This window comes from Podarcis gaigeae (genome assembly GCF_964106915.1).
Source record: "Podarcis gaigeae genome assembly, chromosome: 5".
Taxonomy (NCBI): Eukaryota; Metazoa; Chordata; class Lepidosauria; order Squamata; family Lacertidae; genus Podarcis; species Podarcis gaigeae.
This window is the reverse complement of record NC_139681.1, coordinates 11,461,093-11,478,191: the sequence shown is the minus strand read 5'-3', so window position 1 is coordinate 11,478,191 and position 17,099 is coordinate 11,461,093. Positions and strand designations below refer to the sequence as shown.

The 17,099-nt window shown below is 44.3% G+C and overlaps 2 long non-coding RNA genes across 2 annotated transcripts in view; one reads left to right on the top strand and one right to left on the bottom strand.

Moving 5' to 3' along the window:
• Window positions 1-17,099, top strand: part of LOC310844418 — a 157,899-nt gene that overhangs the window by 33,649 nt on the left and 107,151 nt on the right. The window lies entirely within an intron of this gene.
• The window catches only part of LOC310844411, a 42,752-nt gene that overhangs the window by 9,016 nt on the left and 16,637 nt on the right, over window positions 1-17,099 (bottom strand). Inside the window, exons 2-3 of the long non-coding RNA XR_014564100.1 lie at window positions 15,215-15,362; window positions 13,447-13,498 (exon numbers count right to left, since the gene is read on the bottom strand). This is a non-coding gene — a long non-coding RNA (uncharacterized lncRNA). The remainder of the gene's footprint in view (window positions 1-13,446; window positions 13,499-15,214; window positions 15,363-17,099) is intronic.

The following is a 17,099-nucleotide window of genomic DNA, read 5'->3' as shown; positions in this document are numbered from 1 at the left end:
AGGAATATGGTGGCCAGGAGAAGGGCTTGAATCTCAGGTGAGCAACAGCACCTCAAAAAAAGAGGGCTCTCTTTGCAGTTTGCAAGTTTTGGCCCAGCAGGAACCAGATGCAAATTATTGCCAATATTTCCTGCGGTAGAAACTGAAACAGCACTGCTTGTGTCAAAGACAGGTCAGAATTAAAGCTGCAGTCTTCTTACACCCCTATTAGACACTTTCCCTGCCTTTTTAATGTTACATGTAGTCCCATAAATGCAATAATGGCTGTCCCAATGTCTGTAGGAACCACCATTGCTGCTATGCCCTGCATGGTTCAATGAATTTTTTTTGGAAATGTGAAGTGTGCATCTAAAATGGCAAAGTACACATATCCAAAAACCCCCCCTGAAATCTTCTTAATAGGGATAATAGGGAAGGAAGTAAAAAAAGAAGATCATAAATTACTTCAATACGCCACTGCAGCAGCTAGAATACTTGTGGCCCAAAAATGGAAATTACAGGAGACCCCAACATTAATAGAATGGCAAGCCAAATTTTTTGAATATACAGAATTAGCTAAAATGACATACAGAATTCGAGACCAAAAAGGGACAAAGTTCGAAGGAGAGTGGGGTAAATTTGTGGTATATATAAGATCTAACTGTAGAAGTTTAAAAACTACGGCAGGGTTAACATAAATCCTGTGATGTGTATAGAAGGTGAACAAGAAACTACAAGAAAAGATATATATTAAGAAAACCAAAGCAGGGAAGGAAGGAAGGAAGTCGGGGTGTGAATATACGCAGTGTAAATAAGATGACACAAAATGTAGATTGTAAAAGATTGTTTTATTTGTTGCTTGCGGAAAATTTAATAAAAAGCATTTTTTAAAAATAAAATAAAACGGCAAAGCCGCAAAGCCACTGCATCTGATCCATTGCCAATGGTTATTTTCCAATCATGACTTTTCGCCCATCTCTCCCATTTGCCTCCCCCTAACATTGCAGCCTAAATGCACAGTCAATGGTGTCACCAGTAACCGGGAAGAGACAGTGAAGAAGAATCATAGAATCATAGAGTTGGAAGAGACCACAAGGGCCGTCGAGTCCAACCCCCTGCCAAGCAGGAAACACCATCAGAGCACTCCTGACATATGGTTGTCAAGCCTCTGCTTAAAGACCTCCAAAGAAGGAGACTCCACCACACTCCTTGGCAGCAAATTCCACTGTCGAACAGCTCTTACTGTCAGGAAGTTCTTCCTAATGTTTAGGTGGAATCTTCTTTCTTGTAGTTTGGATCCATTGCTCCGTGTCCGCTTCTCTGGAGCAGCAGAAAACAACCTTTCTCCCTCCTCTACGTGACATCCTTTTATATATCTGAACATGGCTATCATATCACCCCTTAACCTCCTCTTCTCCAGGCTTCTCCTCTTCTCCAAGAAACTGTTGTTGGAACCAGATTCCTCATCCCACACACCGTCTGTTCTCGTGTGCCCCATACAACACTACAGCCCTCATTGAATCATTGAATGGTAAAGTTGGAAAGGACCCCTTGGGTCATCTAGTCCAACCCCCTGCAGTGCAGGCATCTCAACGGAAATACCATGGAAAGTGGCCCTCCAACCTCTGCTTAAAAACCTCCACTGTCATCCGACGGTCAAACTGCTCTCTCACCCTGACCTAGCCACTGTGAGCCATGCGACGGTCACCTCCAGACTGGATTATTGTAACTCGCTCTACGTGGGGCTGCCCTTGAGACTGACCCAGAAACTCCAGGGGTGCAGGCGAGACTTCTTACGGGGTCCTCGCTGCGAGATCACATTCACCCGGTGCTATACCAGCTGCACTGGCTCCCAGTGGGGTACAGGATCAGGTTTAAGGTGCTGGTTTTAACCTTTAAAGCCCTATACAGCCTAGGACCCTCGTACCTACGGGACCGCCTCTCCTGGTATGTCCCAAAGAGGAACTTACGATCTTCAAACAAAAACATCTTGAAGGTCCCAGGCCACAGAGAGGTTAGGCTGGCCTCAACCAGAGCCAGGGCTTTTTCGGCTGTGGCTCCGATCTGGTGGAACGCTCTGTCACTAGAGACTAGGGCCCTGCGGGACTTGACATCTTTCCGCAGGGCCTGCAAGACAGAGCTGTTCCACCAGGCCTTTGGCCAGGGCACAGCCTGACTCCCTCCTTTGGCAATCCTCACAGAACTCTAGCCCAATGGTTGCCATCAATTTGAGTTGAATTAATTTTAATGAAATGATTTTAGAATGTTGTATTATTTTATTGTTGATAGCCGCCCTGAGCCCGGCTTCAGCTGGGGAGGGCGGGATATAAATAAAATTTTTTATTATTATTATTATTATTATTATTATTATTATTATTATTATTATTGCCTTCCACTGTCACACAGCTCTCACTGTCAGAAAGTTCTTCTGATGTTCAGTCGTATCCTCTGAAGCAGGAGAAAACAAGCTTGCTCAATTTTCCATGGGGCAGCTCTTGATATAGTTGAAGATGGCTATCCTATCTAATAATAATAATAATAATAATAATAATAATAATAATAATAATAATACAGTAATAATAATTTATTATTTATACCCCGCCCATCGGGCTGAGTCTCCCCAGCCACTCTGGGCGGCTTCCAACCGTATATTAAAAACAATACAGCATCAAACATTAAAAACTTCCCTAAACAGTTGTCTCTTAAAAGTAAAATAATTGCTTATTGTAAGGTTACCAGATTTTTTTCAATGAATCCAGGGACACTTTTCAACTTCAATGGATTTTGTATGGGGAGTGATTTGTAAATACGGGGACTGTCCCTGGGAAATGGGGATGTCTGGTAACCTTAGCTTATTGCCTTGACATCTGCTGGGAGGGCGTTCCACAGGGCAGGCGCCACTACCGAGAAGGCCCTGTGCCTGATTCCCTGTAACCTCACATCTCGCAGCGAGGGAACCGCCATAAGGCCCTTGGTGCTGGACCTCGGTGTCCGGGCTGGACGATGGGAGGTGGAGATGCTCCTTCAGGTATACAGGACTAAGGCTGTTTAGGGCTTTAAAGGTCAGCACCAGCACTTTGAATTGGGCTCGGAAACGTACTGGAAGCCAATGAAGATCATTCAGGTCCAGTGTTATGTGGTCTCGGTGGCCACTGCCAGTCACCAGTCTAGCTGCCGCATTCTGGATTAATTGCAGTTTTCGAGTCACCTTCAAAGGTAGCCCCACATAGAGTGTGTTGCAGTAGTCCAAGCGGGAGATAACTAGAGCATGCACCACTCTGGCAAGTCTCCTCTTTGCCAAACTAACTACAGTGGTCCTCGCAAGACGAAATTAATTCGTTCTGCGAGTTTTTCGTCTTGCGAATTTTTCGTCTTGCGAAGCACGGATTCGTTTTAAAAGTTTAACCTACCAAATGGCTGCAAAAGAAGTTATGAGTTGCTATGAGTTGCTCCTCGAAGTCAAGTCACAACTGCACCTCTTCAAGCAATGCACCCTGGGTATTAACGGTTTTAAGAAAAAGGAAACAAACTTGCAAGACGTTTTCGTCTTGCGAAGCAAGCCCATAGGGAAATTCGTCTTGCGAAGCAACTAAAAAAACGAAAAACTCTTTCGTCTTACGAGACATTCGTCTTGCGAGGTACCACTGTATACCCAACTCCTTCAGCCATTCCTCATATGGCTTGGTTTCCAGACCCTTTTTCATCCTCTGCACACATGGTCTACTAAGACCCCCCAGATCCTTTTCACATGTCCTACTGGCAAACCAGGTGCCCCCCATCTGATATTTGTGCTGCCGGTTATTCCTCCCAAAGTGTAGAACTATCACTATCTTGTGCCATGCAGTTTTGTATTCCATCAGTGCAAGAGGATTTGGGAATTATCTTATCCTTGTCCAGTTGCTATAACTTAAGGATGGGACAGAACTATCAGTCTTCTTCAGTTAATTTTGCTCAAGATCTCTCTGGTTTCTTACATAAAAGGTTTATTTGAGTAGCTTCCATTTGCCTTTTGGCAAATGAGAAAAATCTGTCAAAGTGAATTACTATCAAATCACTCATGGATCAAGATTTCTCTGAGTACTTTTAAAACCCTCTAATAAGAACATTTGCTTTGAGCATTTTCCACATTAACTTTTCATAATTTTCTCATTTGACTGAGGAAACAAAAGGAACCATTTTAAGTTGCTGTTTTATTGTTTTCATCAAACAAAATCAAATGCACAAACAAAAGCTATACAAATAAGACAGGGTTGTGCAGCTGAATCCCGAATTAAATTGGATGATGTGGACCGAACTGGAGCTGTTCCAGAGTGGATTGAGGCTGCCTTGCATTCTACTCCAGAGCAATTTGGATCCACCCAGAGTTCTTGAATGTCACCCAGAGTTCAAAGCACTCTGTAAAGAAAGCAAGACAGCCTATCTCCCTTTATTAATTGCAATACTATAGAGAAGGGTGCCTGGAGGAGAGCCAGACTCTGAGCACTGACAGATCCAGCTTCCAAATTAAGGACTAGAAACTCATTCAGCACTCTTCAATCAGGAGGGCAAGGCTGGTGAAGACTTTAAAAATCACAGGCCTCTCCCAGTGGCTCCATTCTTTTGTTGGTTCATTGAACATTAAAAATAGCTTGAAGCTAGTTGTATTTATGCATTTATGGTGGTGGAGGCGAGTCTTGAGAGTCCCATGGACTGCAAGAAGATCAAACCTATCCCTTCTGAAGGAAATCAGCCCTGAGTGCTCACTGGAAGGACAGATCCTGAAGCTGAGGCTCCAAGACTTTGGCCACCTCATGAGAAGAGAAGACTCCCTGGAAAAGACCTTGATGTTGGGAAAGATGGAGGGCACAAGGAGAAGGGGACGGCAGAGGATGAGATGGTGGGACAGTGTTCTCGAAGCTACCAGCATGGGTTTGACCAAACTGTGGGAGGCAGTGGAAGACAGGAGTGCCTGGTGTGCTCTGGTTCATGGGGTCACGAAGAGTCGGACACGACTAAACGACAACAAAGTTGTATTCAGCTTCTTTTATAATTTAGCACCCTGCACACCCCATTTTTATGTTTGTTTCCCATGCTGTCCCAATCCCACCTTTATATAAAAAATGTTTATTGGCTGTGTCTTAACCCTAAGCCTAATCCTCTGATTCCCCCCCCCCAAAAAAAATTACCCTTGTTTTTCAGGTTAGGTTTACATTTTATTTATAACTATGTTGTATCTTCCATGTTTGTGTGTCTTCGTTTAGTAGTACTTTGCCTTTTGTGAGTGTGTGAGTGTGTACATTGTACACAGTCCACAAGCAGCATGCATACACAAAGTGCCTTCTCAGTAGTGGCACCTGCCCTGTGGAACGCCCTCCCACCAGATGTCAAAGAAATAAACAACTATATGACATTTAGAAGACATCTGAAGGCAGCCCTGTTTAGGGGAGTTTTTAATGACTGATATTTTTAATCTTTTGTTGGAAGCTGCCCAGAGTGGCTGGGGAAACACAGCCAGATGGGCGGGGTATGTATGTATATATAAATAAATATTATAATAATAATATACCGTATTTTCCGCCCCATAGGGTGCACCGGCTCATAGGGCGCACCTAGTTTTTTGGGAGGGAAATAAAGGGGGGGAAATTTATTTCCCCCCCGGAACAGGCTGCTCTCCGCAAGCCGTGGGAGCTCTCCCACGGCTTGCGGAGAGCTACCCGAAGCCCGGGGCGCGACTGCCCAGCGCGCCCCAGGCTTCGGGATAGAGGCGCTCTCCGCAAGCTGTGGGAGCCTGGCGGGAACTCCTGTGAGCTCCCAAGGCTTGCGGAGCCTCTCCAGGCTTCAGCGAAAGCCTGCATTTGCCCATAGGATGCTCACACATTTCCCCTTCATTTTTGGAGGGGAAAAAGTGCGTCCTATAGGGCGAAAAATACGGTAATACACAGGGCACAAGGACACATACAGTGATAAGATGAGCACCAGCAGGAAACATCTTTGCAGCCATGGTGCCCCAAGAAGTGGTAGAGGTGCTGGCAGTAGCAGCAAGGCAACTGCTCTGCTTTACTCCTAGTCAGGCTAGTCATCATCAACCTTTTATTCGACCGTCAATCAGAAAAAAAATACATTTGTCAATACACAGTTAAAACATCCAGAAAGATTTTGGAACTTAGCCAACACTAAAATGGGCTAAACAGATAGCCCCATATCAATACAGTCAATTATAGACTTGCGACACTTAAAAGCTAAAAAAAAAAGAAATTTGGCCACCAAGGAAGGTATAGCTCTAGTGACATTATTCAGCAAGTATAAAACCTGTTTTCTCCGGGTAGGAAGCTAAATTGACATAGGAGTGGGTCTATAAAGTTTTGTCTAAGCTCTGCATAAGAAGGGCAAGTCAAGAGAATGGGTTCGGTGGACTCAGCCACACCCATGGCACAATGACAGGTTCTCTGGGCGTATGGTACTCCCCTGTACCTTCCCCACAATATCGCAGAGTCGAGGACATTTAATCTCGCCGCTGTAAGAAGTCTGCAGTATTCCACATAGTGGATTTCTGCAAGGTAGGGGGCTGGTATGGTCCGATAAATCTGGTCCCCTAGGAACATCCCTGGTTTTACCTGGGCTATGTCCTCTTGTCTGGCAATGTCACTCAGTCTCCGGGAGACCACAGCTCTAGCTTGATTGTACGTCATAGACTCAAAGTAAAGGTGAGACAATCCGCAGGATTGAACCTCGTTGATGACCTCCCTTTCCCACGATGATTGGAAATCGTCCCTCAATATCAAGGGGGCAATACCCACTGGTTTAAAACAAAGCTTGAGCCATAGCTAGAGCTTCGTCTTCAAGGCCACATACCGTAGAGCTTGCCAGCCGACCTCTAATCTCATAACCGCACCCGCTACCGAGGGGGGAATCCTAAGGATGGCTCTAAGGAATCGCGTTTGAATAGAATCCAGTTTCAAAAAATCCCTACGGGAGCCTAAAGAGATGCCCACCAAAAGAAGGGGGAGGACTTTCATTTGAAAGAGTCTCAAAGCTATCTTCACTGATTGAGCCTGATTCTTAGCATATAGAGATCTAATCTGGATGGCTGCTTTAGATGCATTAGTTGTTATATAGTCTCTATGGGCCAGAAAAGACCTATTTGACCGTATTCCTTGTCTCAGATATTTAAAGCAGTTAACCTGCTCTAGGGGAATCCCGTTCATCGACCATCGATGGAGTCTCGGTCGGGCAGAGAACACCATGATCTTGGTCTTAGCATAGTTGGGTTGGAGCTCATGCTGATCACAGTATTCATGTAGAGCTTGCAACATTCTCCTCAGTCCAATAGGGGATCTGGCAAGAAGTGCGGCGTCATCCGCATACAGAAGAACATTCAGAGATCGGCCTGCTAATTTGGGGGGGTGGAATGCATGTGAGTTGGCCATGTGAGTCACCAGTGAGTTAATGTAAAAGCTGAACAATGCTGGGGCCAATAAGCAACCCTGTCTTACCCCTCTAGTGGTGGTAACAGGGTTGGAGACTAGGCCTTTATTGTCTAGCCTGATTCTCAGAAAGGTGTTTGTATGGAGGCTGATAATCAGATGAAGGAGACGACGATCGATCTTTGTAGCAGCCAGTTTTGTCCATAGCTGCTTTCTAGAGATTTGATCAAATGCCTGCTTAAGGTCAATAAAAGCCACATGAAGAACCTACTTTTCCGGGTGATTCAAGGTTAATATTTGGTCTATGGTAGATCTTCCAGGGCGAAAACCCGCCTGTTCATCGGCAATGATATTGTCGTCCTCCATCCATTTCAATAGTTTGTTTAGCAGGTACCCCGAGTAAATCTTCCCAATGACATTTAGCAAGCTGATTGGCCTAAAGTTGCTCGGCTCTGTACGTGGACCTTTCTTATGTATTAATACAATCAACGCAGAGCTCCAGCTTGAGGGAAATTTTGCTGTTTTGTTTATATGCGTGTAAAGTGCTGCTAAAAGTGGGATCCACCAATCTTTATTTGCTTTGATGGCATCAATGGATATAAGGTCATCACTGGGGGCCTTGCCTGCTTTAAATCGATCTATGAGAGTTTCAGGGCATGTAACTGGGTCCCAATCGGGCAGTACTTCCGGCTCCACCGTATCTCCGCAGGCATCATGGGCTGCATACAGATCGGCGAAGTATCGTTCCCAAGTGTCCGCTGAGATGTGGGGTTCTATTCTTGCAAGCGGCCTACCCAGGTATCTGGAAATTAACTGCCAAAAAGAGGCTGGATTTCTATTCTCTGCAGCTATCAAAAGGTTGTTCCAATTGTTTCTTTCTGCCTCGAGCTTCTTTTCCTTTAATAGGGCTTTGTAACTTCTCCTGAGAGTGATAAGACGGTTATTTGGCATGGGGTCATTTGATGCTCTGTATGCCAACCATTCATTATATAGATGATTCTTGAAGTTTTTGCACTCCTCATCAAACCATTTTTATGGAAAAACTGTTTACCATGCTTTGTGGGGGACCGAGCTAGTGTTGGTTTTAGAGGTTCTACTAAATCGTCATATATTGGTAGAGGCTCATCCGGCTGCATAAGGGAAGCCCTTTTTATTTGGAGCTGATCAGACCACATACAGTGATAAGATGAGCACATCTATGCAGCCATGGTGCCCCAAGAAGTGGCAGAGGTGCTGGCAGTAGCAGCAAGGCAACTGCTCTGCTTTACTCCTAGTCAGGCTAGTCTGTCCTACTGCTTTTGGTGGTGGTAGGAGCATGCCAGCTCCAACTTCCAGGAGGCTACTTGAGTGGCAGTAGTCTGCGAGGGATATCCCTTATGGTGGAGGAGGAGACCAGTCTGGTGCTGGAGACTCGCATCTCTGACTCTGTGCCTGATATTTTCAGCTTGGCTAAACTGCTTCTGGTGCAACGGAACACTGTGATGGAAACCAGAGTGCACAGAAATGCCGTTTACCTTCCCGCCATAGAGGTACCTATTTATCTACCTGCACTGGTGTGCTTTCGAACTGCTAGGTTGGCAGGAGCTGGGACTGAGCAATGGGAGCTCACCCCGTTGCAGGGATTCAAACCACTGACCTTCTGATCTGCAAGCCCAAGAGGCTCAGTGGTTTAGACCGCAGTGCCGCCCCTGTCCCACTACCTATCCACTAACTCAGCATCCAAACTGGTGTGGTCGGGCGTAATTACGTGGGGGGGGGGGAATGGCCAAATACTGCAAAAGAATCACATATCTATTTATAGCCTGCCGTTTTGGCTTACATAACCATAAAGCATATGTACATTTAGTGGGAAATCCAAATATTCTAAGACAGTTTCAATACACAAATCTTCCCTTTTTAAAAATCATTATACAGTGGTACCTGAGGTTACATATGCTTCATGTTACATACGCTTCAGGTTACAGACTCCGCTAACCCAGAAATAGTACCTTGGGTTAAGAACTTTGCTTTAGGATGAGAACAGAAATCGTGCTCTGGTGGCGCAGCAGCAGCAGGAGGCCCCATTAGCTAAAGTGGTGCTTCAGGTTAAGAACAGTTTCAGGTTAAGAACGGACCTCCGGAATGTATTAAGTACTTAACCCGAGGTACCACTGTATGTTGAAAATTAACAGAATGAATATTGTTGAGCAAAATTGCACCCTTTTATATGAAAACCAGGAAGCAAAATTTAAAGGAAAGCTAAGCTATACTTCATTGGAAGAGGTACAATTTAACATATAATTTTTTAAAAAACATCATGTATGCTTAAATATGCAAATGTCATTGAAGCAAAGCTGGGATGCATGAAGGAAGCACAACACTGCAAGCTTCAGCTATCCAAGTGTCAGACTAAATATACGGACTTACATTTTTGTTTCAGTGTAAATTGCAAAAACAAACTGAGATATTAAAACCTGGTTTTATTAGAAAACTACCTCGTCCTTTATGAATGTATTAAATCAGAATTTATTCCCATTAGGTAAAAATAATTTATTTGGTGTAAGCCAAACAGAGAAGAGAAACACTGTTTAAAAATTGCCTAAGGTCACTTCATGGGCAAAACAATGCATTTAAAGTGAGGAGATGACAACTTATTTAATATTTCTCTACTGAAATTGCTTCCTTGATTACAATACATTAAAATCCTCATTGAATATTCATAGAATTTTTGACAAGACTGAGTGACATATAATCTTAGCCTCAGAAAGCAATAGTGTGATATTCTAACCATTGGAATAGATGCCAGACTAACTGGATCGTCATCTTTGCATTCCTGGCTGGGTCAGCGGAAGCTGTACAAAATGTTCCTCCTTTTCCTATCATGACAACATATTAAAGGCAAAACACTAAGGAACCAAGCCCAATCTAAACACCTTTCTAAGGTACTGTGCAAAAGACAAAAGAAAAATCATGCAACCTTTATATGTGCAATATGCTCAACGAGAATAATTAGTGAGACAAAATTAATAACTGGATAAATCTCAAAAGGACCTTTACCTACTGAGTTACAATCTATCCAGGCTTAATAGTAAACAGCATTTATATAGCACGAAATATGCAACTTTGTTATACAATCAGTTGTCATTAACCACATCAAATGCACTTGCTGTCTTCCTCCGTAAGTGCAGATAAATGCTGAAGAGTTCTGTTAAAGGAGAGCAATTAATACTTCTTTGTTCAGTGACTTCTATGCTTACATGCACATCTTTTTTCTGCTAAATTAAAAATTAAATCTACGTCACTATTATTTTTGTTCTTTTCTTACTCTACATCTAGATTTTTTATTCACTAGGCAAGTCAAAAGCAAATGGTTGGTGATAGCCTACATTAGAGTTATGATTAGATAACTCAATGTCCTACGGATTGTGATTTGATACTCTGCTCCACTACACATACCGTATTTTTCACTCTATTAGACGCACCGGACGATAAGGCGCACCTAGTTTTTAGAGGGGGAATGCAAGAAAAAAAGTATTTTTTAAAGGGAGCGCTGAGCAGAGCCTGTATGCATCCCAGGCTCCGCTCAGTGCTCCCTTTCACGAGCCGCGTGGAGCATGTGTGCGGCGCTTGCAGGCTTTTCCCCGGCTCTTGGGGGCTTTTCTGGGAGGTGGGGGGCAGGACAGAGCCACACGCTCTGTCCCTTCCCCCACCTCCCGCAAAAGTTAGGGATAGCTGCACGAAGCCTCCGCAGGGCAGCGGGATGAAGGCTCCCCGCTGGCCTGCGGAGGCTGTGCACGGTTAAATAAGAAGCCTGGCTTCTGGCTTAGCCGCGCGCAGCCTCTCCCAGGCAAGGGGACCCTTCATCCCCTGCCTGGGAGAGGCTGGGCGCGGCTAAGGCTCCCCCAAGAACCGCGCTCCTTTTAAAGAGCGTGTGGCAGGTATGTAGCTTTTGGGGGCTTTTCCACAGGAGGGAGAAGGGCAGCCTCGGGAAGAAGCCCCAAAGAGCCGCACACACGCTCCACGTGGCTCTTTAAAGGGAGCGCCGAGCAGAGCCACCTGCATTCGCTTCATAAGGCGCACACACATTTCCCCTTACTTTTTAGGAGGGCAAAAGTGCGTCTTATAGAGCGAAAAATACGGTACACAAACAATCCTACACTCTTGGGCTTCTGAAGATACAGTGTTCATTCCACAAGAAAAAACAAAAGAGGAAGTTCCATGCGTCGCTAGGAATGGACAAATCTATCCCAGTCTATCTCATTCTGGTTCTGGCTGTGAACATCTTAAGGCAGGAATCAGCAACCTTTTTCAAGCCTTGGGCCGGTCCGCCGTCCCTCAGACGATGTGGTGAGCCAGACTATATTTTTTTGGGGGGGAAATTGAACAAATTCCTATGCCCCACAAATAACCCAGAGATGCATTTTAAATAGAAGCACACATTCTTCTCATGTAAAAACACCAGGCAGGCCCCACAAATAACCCAGAGATGCATTTTAATTAAAAGACACATTCTACTCATGTAAAAACACGCTGATTCCTGGACCGTCTGTGGGCCGGATTGAGAAGGCGATTGGGTCGCATCCAGCCCATGGGCCTTAGGTTGTCTACCCCTGTCTTAAGGTATTTTTCGCTCTATAGGACACACCGGACCATAGGAGGGGGAGAACAGGGGAAAAAAATTCTCCCCCTCTCTGCTCAGCATCCCTTCAGCGAAGTGGCAGGAGAAACGGAGCCCTTTCCATTTCTCCTCCGGCTTCGCTGAAGGGGTGCTGTGCAGAGAGGGGAAACTGTGCAGTGCCTCTCCAGTGAAGCGAAGCCTGGAGAGCAAGAGGGATCGGTGTGCACCGACCCCTCTCGCTCTCCAGGCTTCAGGCGGCTATCCGCAAGCCTTCGGAGCACAGCGGGACCTCCTGCTGTGCTTCGAAGGCTTGCAGATAGCTTCCTGAAGCCCCCGGAGTGCAGTGGGCATTCCCTGCGCTCTGGGGGCTTCAGCGAAAGCAACCTCAAAGCCTCTGGAGTGCGGGGGAAACTCTCCCTCTGCGCTTCGGAGGCTTCGCGTTGCTATCGCTGAAGCCAAGGAGCCTGCATTCGCTCCATAGGATGCACACACATTTCCCCTTCATTTTTGGAGGGGGGAAAGTGCGTCCTATAGAGCGAACAATACGGTATGTCCTGCTTCGTTCTTGAGCAGATTTTAAACAATTTCTTAGAAGCGTGAATCAGGTTGTCTCTCATAAAGATTTGAACTGAACTGAACTTTCCCCCCACACCCTCTCTAACAAGAGGTCACAGGAATATCAGATCACTGGTCCATATCTAGCTCAGCATCTATACTAACAGCAGCCCACCATAGTTTCAGAGTTCGAACATTCACAGCCATACCTGGAGATACTGGTGACTGAACCTTAGATCTTCCGCATCCAAAGCAGAGACAGTGTTGTGCAGTGATAGTCTTGGACCAAGCCAGGGTCCACTCAGCCATGAAAACCAAATGGGTAACCTTGAGCCAAGCAGCCACTCACAGCCTCAATGCTGCTGCAAAGTGCTAGCTTGAAAAGTAAACATGATGGGAATGTTGGGACTGCCCGTGGGAAACAGAGGGACAGTCAATTCACAGTGCGAAGCACCGGAATTAGCTCAGAGTGTAATATGAGCTCTTCCGTTTGTTCCTGTCCAGGAAGTGCAGGAAGTGTTTGCTACTACACTGCTGGAGTTTGAAGAGAGCAGTCATGTTTTTTGTAACGCTGCAAAGACAGAAATAAAAGCATGTAAATACGTTTCTGTCTATCTCTTTCCCTTGCCAGGGGGGGCAGGAAAGAGGGGGTGTGTTCTTCTCACGTTTGAGAAGAATCGCCGATCGAGACCTAGCCTGCGCTTGCTGGGGAATGCAGCCAGAGAGATCAACAGGGAATCAAGCCGGGTGCCTGGGATTGTTGCCAGTTTCTCCTGATATGGGCTTGAATTCCCGACACCTCAATGGGTTGCCACCTTGAATTGGACTTAGATGGGCTACTGGTCTGACCCAGCAGGCAACTATATTTTTAATTGATACAAAAATTCCTGGTCTCAGAATTGGGGCAGATACCTGCAGAGCGTTGATATGTAGCTTCTCAAAATCACCACCATGAAACACCTTTCTGTATAAAACAAAGAAGTACATTAATCATAATGTTGCACCATGTTGTCCAAAAAAATGTACCGGTGCTTTTCTATGCAGATGTATTATTTTGTTTTTTGTTTCTGAAAAAACTCGGATGATTTAAAACTTCTACCTGTGGACTCACTTTCCCCATACAGTGGTACCTCGGGTTAAGAACTTAATTCGTTCCGGAGGTCCGTACTTAACCTGAAACTGTTCTTAACCTGAAGCACCACTTTAGCTAATGGGGCCTCCCGCTGCTGCCGCGCAATTTCTGTTCTCATCCTGAAGCAAAGTTCTTAACCTGAGGTACTATTTCTGGGTTAGCGGAGTCTGTAACCTGAAGCATCGGTAACCTGAAGCATCTGTAACCCAAGGTACTATTGTAGTTATTTTCATGCTTTTATTTAAACCCTTCTTTACATCTTTCCCCTGATTTTTTCTATTGTAGTTATTTTCATGCTTTTATTTAAACCCTTCTTTACATCTTTCCCCTGGTTTTTTCTATTGTAGTTATTTTCATGCTTTTATTTAAACCCTTCTTTACATCTTTCCCCTGATTTTTTAAGTACCTCACCATTTGTGATCTCTACAAGCTGTAACCTCCATGTTTTCTCTCTTTTTTCCACATCATATTTTATTAAAGCTTTTTCATAATACAGTAAGATGAAAGAAACCAATCTAAATAAAAACAAAACCAAAGAAAGAAAGAGAAAAGAAAATGCAGAGTCCTCTCTCAAAAGAAGCACAACCCTTGTCTCACACAGAAAGTGGGGGACCCTCCCAGTTCTCACCTGAGAGATTTCTTTTCTTCTCTCATTCTCTCACTTTGGATGGTCTTTCCTGCCCTGCCTCTCAAGAGTTCAGCCAGCAACCATCCACTAGGTGTGTGTGTGTGTGTGTGTGTGTGTGTGTGTGTAATCCTTGGACCCTAATAAACCCAGAGCAGAGGACACCAAATAAAAAGAAAAATAAGAAAAGGAAAAGAAAAGAAAGGAGAAAAAAGTGGGGAAAGAAAAGAAAGAAAAATAGAGGACTTCTGATTTTCCCTCTATCAGTTACGTAAACAAAATTATTCAAAACATCCAGTCTAGGGTGACATCCTACTGTTCTATTTTCTGTTAAGCAATATTTTCTCAATCTTCAGACCCAAATTTCTCAAATTTGTTCGTTTTCCTTTTCACACAAAAAGACCAAAAGGGGTTCTCTAATTATTATAATAAATGTCAGCAATGGTTTTTCCTCCAATCAAACATCTCAACTTTGCCCCCAATAACTTCAACAACCATGAAGAGGGGTGGTAATTAAGGAAATGCAGCATAACCAAGGATTAATTAAGAGGTAGGTGCGGGGGAGCCGAAGAATGTAGGATAAATGAAGATAACTGGAAAGTGGGTGTCTCAAATTATTAAAAATGCATAAATACTGTTATGTACGGAAGTTCTCACCCTGGGCCAGCAGAGAGATACTGTAGATAGTTATGCAAATGAAGGATCGAAAGTGACGTTCAGTGATTGGATAGTTTTAGAAAGTTGCTACAGTTACGTTGTACTAGAGCACTATATAAGCAGGCTGACTGAGCCCTTCAGCTCAGTTCTGTTCTGGCCTCTGAATAAACAAGAGCTGTTTGAAGAATCGCTGTGTCATCTGATATGTTCACCCACAACTTAACAAATACTTAAAAAAAAAATCAACAAGCATTCCTCCATCTTACACAATAATAAATGTTTCTGTCTTTGTCCATATAAGAGTCTCTCAGCTGTGATCCTGTACTGAGATATTATTCCATAGTACTTTTCTTGTTATGTATCCATTAATTTGCATCTCTTGGAGTAGCCATGGTGGTGGGAAAAGTGCCTCTCCTGTGCAAAAGGAATAAAATGAAAGAAAGGTTGACCCACTGAGCATTACCTCTAAAGAAAATTTAGGAAAAATGGTTTTCAGTAATAATAATTGCAAAGCATATTTGAAAAAAGAAATGCAAACTATTGCTTACCTGGTCCAGGAAGAGCAGAATAATAAGCAATTGCTTCAACATCACCTTCCTCTTAGTTTACAGTTAAACATTAGGAAAAACGCTCCTAAGGACCTGCTCAGCACCTAAGGCCCTGCTCAGGGCCTTTCTTTTCAACTGGGCAAGGGCTAAGGGTTCAAAAAACATTGACTTTGCCTGCTGTGTCACTGCCAGGCAACTGGGAGACACAGTTTTTTTGCAGCTGAGGGGCGTAAAAAAGGAAAGTATTTGTCAGGGAACTGCCATCAGAGCCAGAGGCGGAGGGAAGGCTCCAGAGGGATGCCGGAGAGGGTCCCAGTAGGGAGAGAGGCAGCCCATCTGCTGGGGACGGAAATCAGCGTAACACCAGTGGTGAAGGGAGGCAGATAGGGGAATCGGAGAGGAGGCTCCAGGACTCTTCACCGGAGACCAGCGGGGAGAGCACGGGTACTCCGCTGCCCACACCCTCCCTGCGCAGAAGACTTCTGTGCAGGGAGAGTAGGCAGAGACTTGGCATCAAAGAACTTCTTTGCTGGAAGAAGTTCAAGAAACGCCCACTGACGGTGAAGGGCTGTCCAGACAGAAAGGGTTCAACCAGGCAACCTAGCCAGGAGTGGCGGCAACTTACGCACGAGCAACCCCTAGAACCATTACAGTATTGTTCAATGATGTTTTGTTGTGGACATTGCATATATTTCTTTAGGGATATTTATATACCACCTGTCATGCTCACATTTCTAGGTGGTGTACAACAATGAAATACACAATACAAAATATACAATATCATTAAACATTATTGATTAAACCCGCTACAGGAACCTAGCAATCTGTAATTTGCAAAATTCCTCATGATTAACATCTGTATTTGGTTAAACATATAACCACATTGTACAAATAAAACAGCAACACAACGGTAAGCACTTTATGAATCAAAAGTCACACAATGAACTTTGCTGAACAAACAAATGTTCTTATTCCTCCTGTCTTGTGTTCATTAAATCTGACAGGAAATCAAATATCACCATCTGTGTACTTGCAATAAAAACACTGAAAACAGCTCTAAACTAGTAGAGTACCACAGAAGTGCAGACTTAACTTTTATTTGCAAACGAGCAAAAAAACCCCTCAGTTTTACATAAGAATAGTATTAGAATTGTAGAGTTGGAAGTGACCCCTAGGATCATTTGGTCCATCCCTCTGCAAGGCAGGAATCTCAACTAAAGCATCTGTTAAGTTGTGGGTAAACATATCAGACGACACAGCAATTCTTCAAACAGCTCTTGTTTATTCACAGGCCAGAACAGAACTGAACTGAAGAGTTCAGCCAGCCTGCTTATATAGAGCTCCACTAGAACGCAACAGTAACCATTTTCTGTAACTATCCAATCACTGAACGTCACTTTCGATCCCTTATTTGCATATGTGGACCTGAACTATCTACAGTATCCCCCTGCTGGCCCAGGGTGAGAACTTCAGTACATAACAGCATCCATGACAGATGATATCCAACCTCTGCTTAAAAACCTCCAAGAAAGGAATCCCGTGTGGTGTAGTGGTTAAGAGCGGTAGACTTGTAATCTGGTGAACCGGGTTCGTGTCTCCGCTC